Below are 16,259 nucleotides of genomic sequence, written 5' to 3' on the forward strand. Positions count from 1 at the left end.
AGCTCGGCCCCCATGTTGCCTATATGTTGGGAACCGGAAAGTGTGACACATGCAGTAAAAGTGAGGATGCCTGTACCACAAAACATTCTTGAAACAAGGTATCCATTGGAAAACCCTATATGCATTCATGAAGAAATGATGGTCTTCTGGACAGTGTCCTGGAAGAAGTGTGAAAATAGATGAGAAAAAGGACTGGTGACGTCATGAAAAGCAAAAACTGACACACCCAGAAAAGACAAACGACGAAAGAACATAGACATTCTATAAGATCTGAAGAGGAGGTGTCGAAGTTAAGCAACATTTCGGGATTGAAATGAAGATGCTCGTGCAAAGTAAAGCTGAAGAAAATGCAAAGTAATTTTACATTTGTACTGATACTGTAACGCAAGTAGACAAAGTAATCCTGAGGCTGGCTACGTAGTGAATAGATTGCGGCGATGCACCAATGAATATACATAGGAATGGATAGAATCTAGATGTTCCACAATGCACTTTAGCAAGACTTGAACCCTGTGAATGAAAAGGGCTTGTACGTGGCGCAGTTGGAAAATAGATAATGAGTGAAGGAGAATTCAAGAAAGGCTGGCTGGCCCAGCACCAAAAGTCAAGGCCACTGTGAGCCTGGTTGTCTGTCAAGAAGCTACATGAACGTGAGAAAGAAACAAACTTCTGTTTGAGGTGGGATGAAAAAACACTGAAGGAGTCAAGAGTTCACCATTTAATAGTATTATATGCAACAAAGAGCTCGAAAACGTGGTCTCCATTCACATGGTCAGATGAAAATAGACTTTGGGTCGAGCCACACCGAAACCAGAAGATATGACCATGCCACACTCCCTTTTATTCTCGGGCACAGAGAGCTGCTGCAAGGCCATGTTCAAAGCCTTAATTGAATGGCAGACCGCAGGAGTGATGATAGATGTTGGGCTAATTGAATGGGGAGGCACGACCAGGCCGACCCTCCCAGCACCTGTGTAACCAGCTTGCGTGCTGCTAACAAGTGGAATATTGCAGAAGGGGACAAGTGTGCCCACCAATTGTAGAGGGCCACATATCAGAGAGCCCTATAGTTTGTGTAACCAATGATTTGTCGTGTATTTTGTGACGATGAAGATGGCTTGTACTATAGGAGGGCTTATTTGTCCACCTGACCGTAGAGATCCAATCACAACCTGACCCCTTATAGAAAGTATGGCTAGATGTTCCCTGTAAGCCTATCACATCCCCAAGTAGGTTTCTGTAGTTTGCCATGTAGTGTGACGTGAATGATGATGAATTTGTACTATATAGGAAAGCTTTTTCATGAAATTTGATGAGATTGCTTGTGCGACGTCCATTGATGTCTGTTGTACTCCCTGTTTTAGAAAATTGCAAATAAAACAGCACTAAGTTTTGCCAACGTCTTCCTGAGTCGGTTTGATTATTGATGTATGAGTAAGTTCTGCATCCCTATCCCTCTCTAAGTATTGCTACCTCGTCTCTAAGGACCCCCAGGTCTTGGGGTTCACTGGCTCTCAAGACCTATCTAGGTAGCAACCTCAAAAACAGACTTATTCGCAAATCCAAGTCACCTGCTGGCACTTCTTCATTGTTTGTCCCTAAGAAGGACACCTCTGAACTTTCCCCTTGTTTGGATTATAGGAGACTGAATAACATAACCCTGAAGGATAAGTATCCATTACCTCTTATCTCCGACATACTGGAAGTTCTACACGGAGCCCAGGTTTTCACCAAATTAGATCTCAGGGGAGCTTATCATTTGCTAAGGATATGTTAAGGCGATGAATGGAAGACGACCTTCAGGACACCATTTGAACATTTCGAGTATCTCATGATGCCATTGGTCTCATGCACGCCCCGGCCATCTTCCAATGCTTTATGGAGCTGGTCTTTTCAGACATGCTTTTTCACTTTGTAATCATCTATCTCAATGACATCCTGATATACTCTCTGGATAAGCAACAATGTTTGAAAATCCTCTTTTGGCAAAACCAGAGAAATGCCTTGTGTACAGGCGCGTTACAAATGCAATATCATATCATATCTGGGCTTTGTGATTTCGCCCACTGGAATAGCCATGGATCAAATGAAAATAATGGCAATTGGAAATTGGCCGTCTTCCACCAGTGTTAAACCGATTAAAAAAGTCATGGGTTTGACCATTTTTTATAGGAAATGTATACCCAATTTTTCTGAGCGTGTTTTTGCCCGTAACCCACCTACTGAAAAAGGGTGTGACTTTTCTCTGAACAGACGAAGCTGAAAACAGGATTCAGTTTACTCAAGCAATTATTTACTGAAGAACCCATACTCCGGCAACCAGATGTGGAAAAGCCTTTTATAGTCGAGATGGGTGCCTCAGAAGTTGCGATAGGGACCGTCCTGAAGCAGATACAGGAAGATAATGAAGAACCCCCAGTTGCCTATTTCTCGAGAACACTGACAGAATCAGAGCGCCATTACTCTGTTATTGAAAAGGAGTTATCAGCCATACGTCAGGCTTGTGTGGAGTGGCGTTATCTCCTTTTGGGCTCAAAGCATCCTGCCCTAATAGGAACAGACCATTGCAATTTACAGGCTCTGCAATCACAGGAGTGCCACGATAGCAGGCAAGCCAGGTGGGCATTATTCTTTGCTCTGTACCACTTCCAATTAACATACATACCAGGTACAGCAAATTGTATCACAGATGCACTTTCACAGAAGTACCAATTGGAGTCCTCTTCATCCATGCCCTACCATACAGTTTTTACATTTATCTATTTTGTATATACTTTCTGAACACAAGTCAAACAAGACACCATGATTTCCTCAGATTACAAAAACTTCCCTCAATCAAATCCTTGGCATCTACATGAAAAACAGGGTTTGCTTTTCAAGGATAATCGCTTGTTCGTTCCTTTCGGCAAGACCTAGGAATTACATCTTACATAGTTGCTGCAACTCCTTTGCAGCCGGTCATAGAGGTATTCACAATACTTATGACGACATCCGGCATCATTCTTGGTGGCTCGCCTTAAAGGAATCCATTGAACAACACGTTAGGTCCTGTTTGGTGTGTGCCCAACCAAAACCCTCAAAGGCCGAACCTGTGGGACTTCTTCAACAACCCATCTTGCCTACCAGACCTTGAGAAATGATCTCTAGAGATTTCGTCATGGACCTTCCCCCTTAAAGGGTTGCACTGCTATAATGGTTATGATAGACGTGTTCTCCAGAATGGCACATTTCTCGCCATTACAGAAGTTACCCTCCACACAGGAAAGGGCCCACATCTTTTTCATGGACATATTCCGTTTATACGGTCCATCTAACACCCTAATTTCCAACCATGGATCCCAGAACATATCTAAGTTCTGATCGGAATTATGTCACAAAATGGGAATCAAAAGAACACTTTCCTCCGGCTACCATCCACAGAGCAACGACATTACGGAAAGAATTAACCAGACTCTTGAATAATTCTTACATTGTTATTTCACACACGTACAGGATGATTGGGTCACTTTGCTTCCTGTTACTGAATTTTCATATAACAATACCATAAATTAATCTACAAAAAACAGCCTGTTCTATTGCTCCTAGGGATTTCATCCAGTTGTCTTTCCTTCGACTCCTGATATACGATCTGATAAACTGACAATAGCTGTGCCCGCCTGTACCTGTATCCCATTCAGTGCGTTAGGACAATCCCCTCACTATACATGAAGTTGGTCAGACCGCAAAAAAGAAGTCTATGATAGGCTGGAAAACTGAGGCAGCTAATGCAAGCACAAAAGGCATCCTGGCAAAATGGTATGTCAGTACCAGAAGTGGGCGTTACCTTTTTTAAAAATGTTTCACTGTTCCTATACTTTTATTGTAAAAAGAAACCGTTACGGAATGCTTTAGTTTTAAAACAAAAGTGAAGAAAGAAGTTGAAACTTGCACTTCAGTGCACTGAACATTCACTTAAACAGCAGGTGTGTTTGTTTGTTTGAGGGGTTGGATTGTGCATGGGAGGGGGCATGGTGATGGGGTTTGTAAGGTGCGGGGGCAGGCCAGCAGGGAACATAGTTGTACTGCTTCTTTTTGTACACTTCGCCCACTAGTTATGCTATGCAGGGCATAGCAAATGCTGTCAGGGTCAAGTAATCATTGGTGAACTCTACTTGATGGAGCACAGACCTAATGCTGAGAATTATGCCGGTCAGATAGCACAGCGAATGGAGTGCTCGCATTGCCAGCAATGCAGAGCCTCCTGGCGCAGGTTTAAATCCCGGCAGGGCCAAACTCTGCCTTTCATCCTTCTGAGGTCGATAAATGAGCACCACGCACGCAGCGTTCAGATGCCTGAGAGTTTGTAGCGCTATATAAATGCTACATTATTATTATAAAGATCCAGGTGCGCACGATTTCCCTGCTTCCAGAGTGTGTGGCAGAAGACCAAACTCAACCTGAGACAGAGATCAGCTATGAGGGTAAGTAAAATGGGAAATCTTCAATGACTCCATCCGTTTGAGGAGTTCTTCAAGCAGATTGTAGCTCTGATGTTTCTGGCCCTGGCCTGAGGTGTGTGCACACCGCTTACCCTGGAACCACCAAGCCCCAGACCAGCTGCATGAGAAGGAGCACTGGGCAACCAGCCATGTAAAGATGTTATCTAGTCCTACAGATGGGGTGCATCCTGGGCTTTATGCTAGTAATACGGCCCAGTACAGAAGATGGGGGGAGGGGATGTTGGGCAAATAACTACCAGCAGATACCATTTATAATACAGGCCCACCCTCCAGAATTTCCCTTCCACTGGTTGCCTAATCATTAAAGGGGATAAATTATAACTCTTTCTGGGTGACCTCCCTGACCTAATGACCCTTGGACAGAACCCTAATCACACCTTTCCCCTGTGCTCCCATCATCCTCATCTAATCCTCTCTTCAAACAATGCAATCCCCCTTCTAGTAAAAAACTATAGGCACCTGCAGTCCGCCCTGAATAAACATCTTTTGTCACTGACGTGAGTCCTAGTCCACATATAACTTTCCTTGTCCATGTATAGTAGCTGTTCTTCTACAGGTGGTAACGATCATATTTGATTTCCACTCCAACTCTGCCGCAGGTGGCTGCCACAGGTTACTCAGTTTATTCCTTCTCGATGGGACCTTGCTGATCTCAGTGCCAATTTTTCCTCTGTGCAGTGCTTTTATTATGTCCAGGACTAGAGCATCCTATTTTCCTTTGTGGTGGTGCCTGTTTGATTTCCAGTGCTACAAAAGCCCATTTTCCTCCATGGCAGTGGTGTCCATGTGAAACACTTGTGTATAGGCGCGTTATAAATGCCATATCATATCATATCATATCATGCTCCTTATTGAGCAGGGCCCGCTCAGCACCGCCTAGGTCTCTACTATCTGTGCAGAGCTGAGGACAGACCCGGCCCACTCTGCCATCATTTCTTGGCCGCATCTAATTTAGCGGCCGGGGCTCCAGCTTAGTTTCTGTCTTGTCACCCTCTCTCTCTGGTCCTGGGGAGGTTTGGGACCTCCCAGGCCTCTCATAGTTTCTGGCACCCCCGCCCATGCAGCATGGGACGCAGTGGTAGATGACTCTTCATCATCCACCCCTTCTGGCCCTGGGATTAGGGCTTTTCCCTGCACAGGCCACTCCACTTTTCCCCGGGCTGCACGGCATAACCAGCCCTTGGCCTTGCTTCTTCGTTCACCTCGGGCCCACCTGTTCTTGTGTCCAGGCGGGCCGTGCTGCTCCTAGACTGTGTCGCCTTGCCTGGAGCCATCCTGTTCAGGTGGCCCTGGTTCGTGGCATCTCTTCACCCGGGCCGCACCCCACACGTATCCTGGGACTTTGTTCTTCTCCAACCCGCCCATTCGAACCCCCGGGCAGGCCACATGGTGTTCAGGTCATTCCCGCTAGTCTGGGGCCACCTGCTTCATGCCCCCTTACTACTTTCATTGGGCCCACCTACTAGCTCCTCAGGCCATGTAGGGGCCCACGCTTCTCGTGACATTTAGCCCAGTCTCTGTATACTGCCATGCCACACCTGACATATTCTGGCTCATAGTATCCCTCTAGCCCTGGGGTGCCTGCTGAAGACCCACAGCCCACATCCCACTGGGGAGCACAGGAGCTGCCTCTACTTCCTTTTTCTTTCCTCCAAACTATTCCTCTTCAATCGTTAATGTTCAAGTGCCTCAGCCCCTCTCATGGAATACCCAGCACAGGTCAGTCTGTTTTCTGGCAGGGGAATCCTTCCCAATGTCCTAAGCCTGTGGATGTTCCACCCCTGCAGTGGGGACACCTTAGTTCAGTCCGATAAGTACAGTCAACAAACAATTATGACATGCACATTATTAAAGGTTTTTTTGCAGAACTCTTTGGCGTGTCTGTGTGGTCTTTGTCTATACTACACTCCCTATCCACCTTAGCACCTATGCCTGTAAGTAACCACATACCCGAGAGGGCTCCATTTGGGCCATGGACCAGTGGCAGATTTAAGACAAAGGGCCCCGTGGGCAGCACGTGATAAAGGGCCCAAGATGGGTTGGTCATAGAGGCAGATCTTAGGGTGAGCGAAGTTAATTGTGATCACGAGTGCGGAATGGCAAACTTTAGGAACAAAAGCAATTTTTTATAATGTTGGCTTTATTGCGGGAATGTGTTAATTTATTCACGTCTAGCCCATGATGTGTTTGGTCTACTTGGAATAAACTGGGAGGTGAAATGGAAAAACAGCAAATGGCCATCATCTTACGTGATGCCTTTTGTTTAAAGTTCCTTCTGGGCATGGAAGGGTTGTGTATTTGCCCCCCCACCCATTGACACCCAGAGTAGAAATTCTCACCAGGGGGAAAGGCCTGGCTATGGGGAGGCAACTGCTGCTCAGGTGGAGATAATGGGCCCTTGTAAATGGTGGGAGACCACCAACTGCCTATTCACAAGAGGGCACATTGCAAACCTGTTAGTTATGCATTTCTTTGGCATCATTTGAGACACCCCCCACCCCCGCATTCATTAAGAGCAGTTAGGGCACTTCTATGCATAGTGAACTTGGCAGCCCCTCCACTTTAATGGATTCATTGCTCAGTCAGTGTTCACACAGAACACGCGGGGCCCCATGAGCGCTGCTGCCTCTGCCTGACTGTGAAAACAAATGGGAAGGAAGGGAATGGGGGGAGGGGCCCGGTCGCCGTTTGTCTGCCTAGCGACCGCTAAATCCGCCCCTGCCATGGACTATATGATTGTGAAGTCATGGGGCAAACATTGGAATGGCCTGCATCAAGTCCACACACCCCAAATTTAAATTTGATGAAGTGCTACAATATGGAGAACCTTTGCAAAAGGCTATACAATCTTGGCACTCAATGTTGATTTATCTAGGGAGAGGGTGAGAACCTGCTTCCTTTCCCGCCAGACGTGGCTCAATACACAACCTAGCCTGCTGTCACCATCTCAAAATTGGCAATTTCCTTCCTTAATTTGTTCTTCTCCTGGAGCTTAGATTGTGGCCAACCAAATGACAATGTATATGGTGTGGCCTGAGTACTCTCAGGGTTGATATTTGGAGGTCGGAGGTCACTGATACTGTCACACACCTGTCATGGATAGGTTAGATGTGGACCTTAAGAGGCCTGAGTCTTCATTGGAGCAGCAGTCATCAGTGACCATAAGCGTCAGACGATGGACAAGCATTTGTCCCTAACCTTTTCTTGCACTAACAGGATCAAACACGAAGTCGCCATTTGCTGTTTTTGCCATTTGGCATCAAACACCCAGATTGGACACACCCTGGGTAGACTGAATAAGTCACATTGAGTCAGTGGGAATGACCAACAAGTATTCTGCGTGGTATTGAAAGATGTATCGAGTTCCCTTAGTCTTGTAGGGAGAGGGGAGCTTTGGTTAGCTGCTGTACCCTCGGGTGTTGGTGGACCCTTTCTAATGGCAGAGTTCAGCAAGAAATACCATTACAAAATTGTATTTTTCTAATGTATTCGGGAAATCTGGTCACAACACCCTTCGACGCCATTGGGAATGGCCATGAAGTCTTCTAACAAGTCCAGGAATCCTTTGCCGTTTCCTTGGTCTTGCAGGAAGGTTAGTTATTGCCACTGGACCTAATGGTGTTCGTGACTGTGCTTAATTTGATTTGGACTGCAGATTTTGCAGCCACAGCAGCGACCGCCTGTGTGTGTGTTGCTGGGCCCAGAAGAGCTTAACAGGGGTGTCATAGACCAACTGCTCTAGGTCGCCACACAAAGGCACTGGGAAGTCACAGGAGCATACACAACCCCACTACCCCACCAACACCAATGAACACCACAGAGGGGGGGTGTTGCCTGAACCCCACAAGACACCAGTTCTCATAAGGTTGGCAATCTTAGAGAGCTGTTTCAGATCCCTAGCCAGACACAAAAACCCAACACAGAAAATTAAGTCTTTAATGGAACAACCTTGTTATATTTCATAGTCACCAGTGAGTGGAGAAATTGCATTTCCCCTATGGCATAAGCATCACACACTGAGAGAACAGGGGATCCAACTTAAAGTAGATAATGGCAGGAGGAATTCAAGAAAAGGAAATGAGACCTCACACATGCCCGTGGCCTTTCTGAATCCAAGATGGCAGCAGGGCTTCATACAACCTCAGACTAACCCCTTTCAATCCCCATGACCACCAACAACTGGTCCAATCACAGAGCAGCACACACCCCAATGCATAGGTGTCATCCACCTCCTTCAGCACCTCCCACTAGAAAGACAGACAATAGTACATAACACTTCCAGTTCAGTCTGGCAGTGTGCAGAATTCAAGTAGCAATATGAGGAAGGAGTTTGGCAGAGTGAAGTGTGAAAGAGGAATACTGACAGAAGAGCTGGAAGAGAGAGTTGAAGGTTAGAGAGAGAGTTTCAGTGAGGTTGGAGGAAGACTGAGTACCACATGGAAGGAGATAGAGCTTGAAGATGAGAGAAGAAGAATCATCAGGAGTAAAAGAGACAAGGAGATGGAAGGAGAGGAAAGTAATTGACACCTTTGGAGGAGAGAGAACATCTAGAGGGAAAGATCCAGCTGAATCACCTGGAGGGGGTGGGAGGAGTACAACTGCCTCTACAAGAGAGGGAAAGGGAGTAGGAAAGTTCTTGGAGACCAGGTCAGCCCAGGCCAGATTGTAGAATCAGCAGGAGGAAGAGGTATTATTAGATGGTGACTGCAACAGGGTTGTTAGAAAAGGAGTTTCCCAGGGATCAGCATCCTAGAGCTCAGCAGACAGAGATTAACCTGAACCAAACCCTGAAACCATGGGACAAGGAAACAGTGCTAAAGAGATTCACCTGTTGCATCAACCTTTTGCAGGAGAACTTCAGACATTTTCAAGCACAGAACATGTTGGGCCGGGTCTACATCTGTGGTGCCGGGCATCAGGGTTCCAGAATAGGTTCTGCAATGCAAAAGGGAATGAGAGGCTGAGCTGGAGAGGAGATGGTTAAAGTGGTGGCTGGGGCAGAGCTTTTTGCCAGAATAAATACTTTGCTAATAAAGACATCTTGTCGCCTCTCACTACAGATATGGCAACGAGGAGTAAATGAGAGGCGGGCTCCACTCAACAAAGCCATTGAAAGTCGGGCTGCGCAGGGCAACCTCGGCCTCCTCAACGGCCTCCGTATTTAAAGGCATAGAAGGGGTGAGAGAAGCCTCCGTGTGCCACAGGCTTTCAGCAATGAGAGAGGCACATTGGGAATCACTCCCAAACTTAGTTTTGCCAAAATAAAAAGGTAATTGAATACTATATCGTCCAGCTTTTGGGTGTGAGCTTCCTGCTCGGTGCTCTGTGCTTCCCTCTCTATGCACGCCCCAAGGTATTACTAAACTAAGTGATACCCAGCCACAGTAGAAAGACATACTACAGCATTGCCAAGCAATGCAACACCAAACAACAATTGAGCGTTCACACGTACAAAAAAGAACAAGAGAAGTAGGAGGAATGAGAGCGTGGGTGACTGTCTACACAGAAAAAAGAGAACTAAATAAGAATAAAGGACCATAATAATGGAACAATCGCAGATCACTCAGTCAAGATAACAACATACATGTAAAGTGGGCCAATAAATAATGCACGAAACAGATCATACAGTCTGCAATTAAGACAAACAATTAGGAGACATAAAACAAAAACACTTCAGTGAATAAAACAGAATAAACCAGATAAAGGCAGCATTATCAAACCAGCGCACGCAGTTGGGATGCCAACCCTTTAATCCAGAGAAATGCAAAGTGTCTACCTCCTGTGAGGTCTTTACCTCATCCAGGAGATCCCCGTGCTGTGGAAGCAATGGAAACAAAGCTTTTGAACATTCTGCCAGCGCAGCGTGCAGAACAAGCTACAGTGTGGAAAGGAAGAGGTCTCTTCCACTACATTATCTATGCACTGTAGGCTAAGAAAAATATGAAGACTTACCTGAACTGTCAGAGCAGGAATCACAGGTTCTCAACGTATTGGAGAAATGCCTCAAGCATTGAGGGCCGGATCCATGTCAGATTTACGGCACACCCCTCATTAATATTCATTAGACACATTTGCATACGCTCATTCTAAATGTATGCACATTTTTGTTCATGAACATTAATGAGGGCTATCCTGAAAACCCGTCAGGATTCCGGCCCTCGAGACCTGGAGTTGGACAACCCTATGGACAGTTACTACGAGAAGGCCAGCACAATTCTAAAGCATTATCATTTTGGCAAGAGAAGCCACAAGGAAGGAGAAACACTATGAGCAATTTATAATGGCAGCGATGGAAAGAAGAGAGATAAGTGATGGTCCGAAGAAAACCCCTCCCTCAACATCACTAAAGAAGAGGAACACACCAGCCTGGACATGAACACATTAGAAAAATGGGATCAACAACGTTTTTTCCAAAGTACCCCATAACGCAACATGGAATCAATGTAAACAGCTAGAATGGTGCATGTCATCCAACCGAAGGGTTACCGGCCACATAGATGGAACAAAGAAGCCCAAGAACCTGTTACCAGGGACCCTCATGAAACAATCAAGGACAAGGCAGTGCACGGAGCCCTCTGAAGAAAACAAAAAGACATTGCTTTAGTTGAGGCAGTACCTACCACTTGGCAAGCAGCCCCAATTATATACTACCAAACCTGGTATGCAGGAACTGCAGCCAAAAAGGACACATGACAAAGTGCAGTATGGCTACCCAGGGAAAGCCATGTTCTTAGTAAAATAAAACATTGGGATGAGAAACTCAATGATCCCACAGTTTCCATGTGCATCAATGAGTAAACCATCACGTGACGGGAGCCAAGCATTGCAATGAGACTTCTAGTAACAGAAAGAAGACAATCCCATAGCATCTGATGGAGTGTGTGCGTTGGCCTTTTTGAATGGCTTCAGACAGAGTTAGAATTCAAAGGAAGACTGAGAGAAGGCTGCAGTCACCACCCTATAGTTAAGGTGCGTCGGAGTTACATAGGAAATTGAAAAAATTAATCACTAATAACCTTTGATTTGCATGATGGATTTGGCAAATCAATACGTTTGCACCCACAACTGCTCCTGCCCCCCATCTACCCTCCCCACCCTCACACCCCATCCCTACCCCCTCCCAGACGGAAACGTCTGGGAAAGATTTTTCAAAAAATAAAAACATTATTAAGAAAACATAAAAAGGCACTTTGGGCCTAGTCCCCATTTATTTTCAGGTAGCAAAAAAACAGTTAGATTTTTGCTCATCGGCACGAAGCGTTGACTCGCTATCCTTTTGTAGTTTGCGGTTATTCCGTTCAGTACTTTTTAAAATATTTGATGCCGAAGGGGGTGCCCCCTCGCAACAGTAAATAGCTATATCTGCCCGGATACATTAAGTAGCCGGGTGTTTAGGGTGTTTATAAATGAAACAGCCACCATCTTTGTTTTTTCTTGATGCGGGTGATAACTGTGGTTAGACCCCAGATTATACCCCAGGGTATCAGAAAGTAAAACACAGAAAAAAACATTTGCAGGTCAAAAAACATGCCATCAGGCTAGAGGCTGGGGGAGGCAAAAGGACACCAAGTGAAATATGGGAGAGGCAGGGTTTCTAGGGACCAAGTTTGCAACATGAGGCTCAAACATTATTCACATACCCCTGGGTATAACCGCGGCTACCCTACATCTGTACTGAAACTTCATCACAGAAATGATGAGGGTTGTGGGGGAATGGGAGAGGGCAGGGGGGAGGTGAGGAGGCCATCAGGGGAGTGGGAGAGCAGGCACACATTAGAGGGGCACTTGGTGAGGGTTTGGGAGGGCAGGGAAGCATTTCCTTCACAGTCGTTCCTGATAACCATATGTATAACCTGCAGTATAAGCTGGGGTATACCGGCGGATATGGGAAAAAATGTATTAGAAAAATTAAAGGATTTATTGGGGCATATACAGTGAGGTAGGGGTAACAAAAGGCCATGGCCAGTGATTTGGTAGTGTTTTAAAGGAGAGTGGTCACAGACAAGTGAGCGTGATATACAGTGGACATGCCCGAAGGCTGTGGATACTGGCCATGGCCAGTGGGCTGCAAGTGTTTTAAAACATGCAGTGTGCACGGCCAAAGGCTGTGCCCACTGGCCATGGCCACAGGTTTAAGGCCATGGCCAGTGGCCTGCATACAGTGGACATGGCCAGTGGGTTGCAAGTGTTGTTAAAAAGTGCATTGGGCAAGGCCGAAGGCCTGTTAGTGTTTTAAAAAAATACTAAGTCCACGGCTGGTGATCTGGTATTGTTCTAAATTTACAGTGGGCACGTCGGAGGCCGTGGCCGCTAGCAATGGCTAGTGGCTTATTCAAGTTTTAAAAAAAACAGTGGGCACGGCCAAAGGCAATAGCTAGTGGTCTGGTAGTATTCTAAAATATAAGGCGGCCATGGGCAGAAGCCATGACCAGTGGCACAGAAAAAAACTATGGTATAACAAAAGCTCTAGTAGTGTTCTAAAATATGCAGTGGCCACGGCAAAGGCCGTGCCCACTGGCCATGGCCAAAGGACATGGTTTGTGGTCTGGAAGTGTTCTTAAAACTATGGTATAATAAAACCTTTGAAATTGAGTGAAAACACTTTGCTTGCAGGGACGTTAAGGTGAGCAATAATTTGTAAAAAAAACCTTTCAAAATCAGAGAAAACCTTTAGTTGCAGGGAGGTTAAGGTGAGAACTTAATGCAACAAAATGGCTGAAATTCAGCTAAAGCCACCTTAACTTTGCACCCCCTGTTACGCAGCCTCTGACTACACTGATGACATCACAGATGCTATCACTTCTTACATCGCTGATGACATCACTGGTGACATCAATAATGATGTCATCTATGACATAAACAAAAGTCAATGTATTAAATCATTGGATACTATTTAAATATGTATTTTACTCTGTACAGTATGTGTTTTATTTCAATTTCAATATGTTAATCATTTATAAAATACACACAAAGAAATATGCATCTACCTACATTTTTTCAAGCAAATGTTGAATTTTAAAACTTCATTTATTTTCTATACATATATACATTTCAAGTAATAATCACTTTTTTCAATATACATGTTTGCAAATCTTAAAATATATCCTAATACATAGTTGTTCATTGTTTTAATGCACTTCCCATGTCATTTAGAAAATGGTACGTGTAAACATTTGTCTTACAATAAAACAAGTAAGCATGTACATATGTTTATTTTAAAATGCAGTAAATAATTAGGGTTCAACATGTGTGTCTTTATATGTATTTCTACTAACTGTATTTGTAACTGTATATACATATTATATTACAGTGAACATATCCGACATATATTTGTCACAAAGCATTGTACTTTTCTTTCAGATTATTGCTATTAAAAGAAAGTAAACATATTTGTAAAATATTACATATTTATAATTCAGATATCTTTTGTCAAAGTACTGCAAAGGAAAGCTTCACAAGTAGTGATATGATGCATGTGTAGTGGTTTACTGTTTTAAACAATGTACTCATTGTTATGAACTATTCTATGTAGAACCTAAGAGTGGTCTAAATATGTGCAAATAATCATTGACATCATATGTATGTTTTATTAGCAATGTCACCAGTGATATAATTAGTGATGTCATCAGTGATGTCATCTGTGATGTCATCAGTGTGGCCATATGCTGTGCAGCAGGGTGCATGAACTTAAGGTGGATTTAGCTGAATTTCAGGGGTTTGTTGCATTAAGTTCTCATCTTAACGTCCCTGCAACTAAAGTTTTTTCCTTGAATATATATGTCATGCTTGAATGAGGAATGTGAGAGAAAAGAGGAAAGGGGACAGCTCATGACTGTCCAGGACTAGGAAGCCCAAAAATCAAATGGGACAAAACCACAGTCCTATCAAATACTCTTAAGAAGAGGAAAGAAGGTTTGTTGAACAAGAAGCATCTGAGACTAGACCTTTTGTGTCAAATCATGGCTAAATTACATGCAATGGGAACATTCTAAAAAGGAGCGACAGAAGAAGACCACATAGTAAACTTGGCATACAAAGGACTCAAGGGATAACGAAAGCAAAACAACGGATCTGCAGAAATTATTATTGACTCAGCTGTGAACCTACAAATGGACAAAGTTGTGAAAAGATGCATCTTTCATGAGCAAAGTGAAAATGTGTGTATGAGTCGCAGGTGCCTGATGACTAACATCTCCATTCCCAGTTTACCTTTAAAAGGGGTTCAAATGGATTTAATTGGGCCAATCCACAGAGGGGGGAGTCCAATTATCGTATGGTCTTATCATTCTTTTGACACTGTGGGAGGAAGCTCAAGTTACTCAGAACCTTAATATGAGAAAAGTCATAGATTTTCTGGATAAAGCATTGACGAGTGAGAGTTTCCCTAAAGTCCTTCTAATGGACAATGGTGTGCAGTTTAAGTGCAAAGAAATGAGAAAGTTTCAGAGTGACAATGCCATAGAGCACTGTTCTAGTGCTCTATATCACCCCAAAACCAGTTGGAGTAGAAACCCCAAATAAAAACGGTGCGTCCCTGTGGCTAAAAAGGGCTTCCCATGTGGCAGCAGATCACAAGGTGGTAGATGCAGAATCAACTAAAAGCAAACACAGAGCAAAGTTGTGCAAGACGGGATGGGCGTTGACTCCCCTTAGTCCCCTTAGTGTATAGACATTGGGGATTGGGTAAGGATCAAACTTACAGGAACAATCCGATTGGGGCCATTAAAGTGGTCTGAGCCTATCCAAGTAGTAGGAGGTGTCATAATGAAATCCACATCCCCGTAAGGATCTAATCTTCGAGGGGTGATGGCGCTTGGAAAAGGAGTAGTGGAGTTTGGACAGAGGAGTGCATGGATCAACGCATTGAAAGATGTATGTTTGCTCAACATTCCAGCAGTTTGTTTTCCTTGCCTACATACCCAGCCACGAACAGCAGCACTTCATCCCGCTGTCTTGACGCACAGGATGCTGGGCCATGTTCTACCTCCAGAGCAACCAAATCCAATAGGGCACCAGCACATCTCAATGATTGTACACGATGAGGAACAGTAATTCATTTGTGAAAGGAGTGGGGTGTCTGTAGCGAACGAGAGACCGAGCTGGATAGGAGGTGATTGAAGCGGTAGCTGGAGAGCAGCCTTTTTACCAGAATAAATCATTTTCAATTAAAGATATCATGTCACCTCTCACTAAAAAACATAATAGTGTTCAGGAACCCCAAAAACCTGCAGCGCTGCAGCAAAGTCAAGTGTCACCTATTGGATATTTGAGAGAATTTGGGAATCTGAAGATACAGTCCCTTTATTTGTTACACAACATGTTAAATATATATCAAACAAAATGTTAATGATAACAAGTTAAGACAAAAGAATCATGTTATCCATAGATAACCAATATCATGAGTTGTCCCTAATACAAAAACTACTTAACTAACAAACAATACCATATATTCGCATATTTTACACTTATTACTCAATCACTTGTGTTGCAAAGACCCTGCAACATGGCTCTGTCCCAAAGACTGTCCTCAGTGGAAATGACAACTCTTTGTTTCATGAGGAATATACATTTCTAACATGTTATTGTCTTTTAGTTAAGTAGTTTTTGCATTGTAGCGTTTTTGTAATCGTGTGTTGTACTTATTCACTTTATGTATTAGGGACAACTCGTGATATTGGTTGTTATTTAAGGATAATAGGAATGTGTTGGCTGAACGTTTTATGGTGAACTTTTTGTATGACATATTTTAAATATGTTGTG

This window comes from Ambystoma mexicanum, chromosome 7q, assembly GCF_040938575.1.
Source record: "Ambystoma mexicanum isolate Mex_15411 chromosome 7q, UKY_AmexF1_1, whole genome shotgun sequence".
NCBI lineage: Eukaryota > Metazoa > Chordata > Amphibia > Caudata > Ambystomatidae > Ambystoma > Ambystoma mexicanum.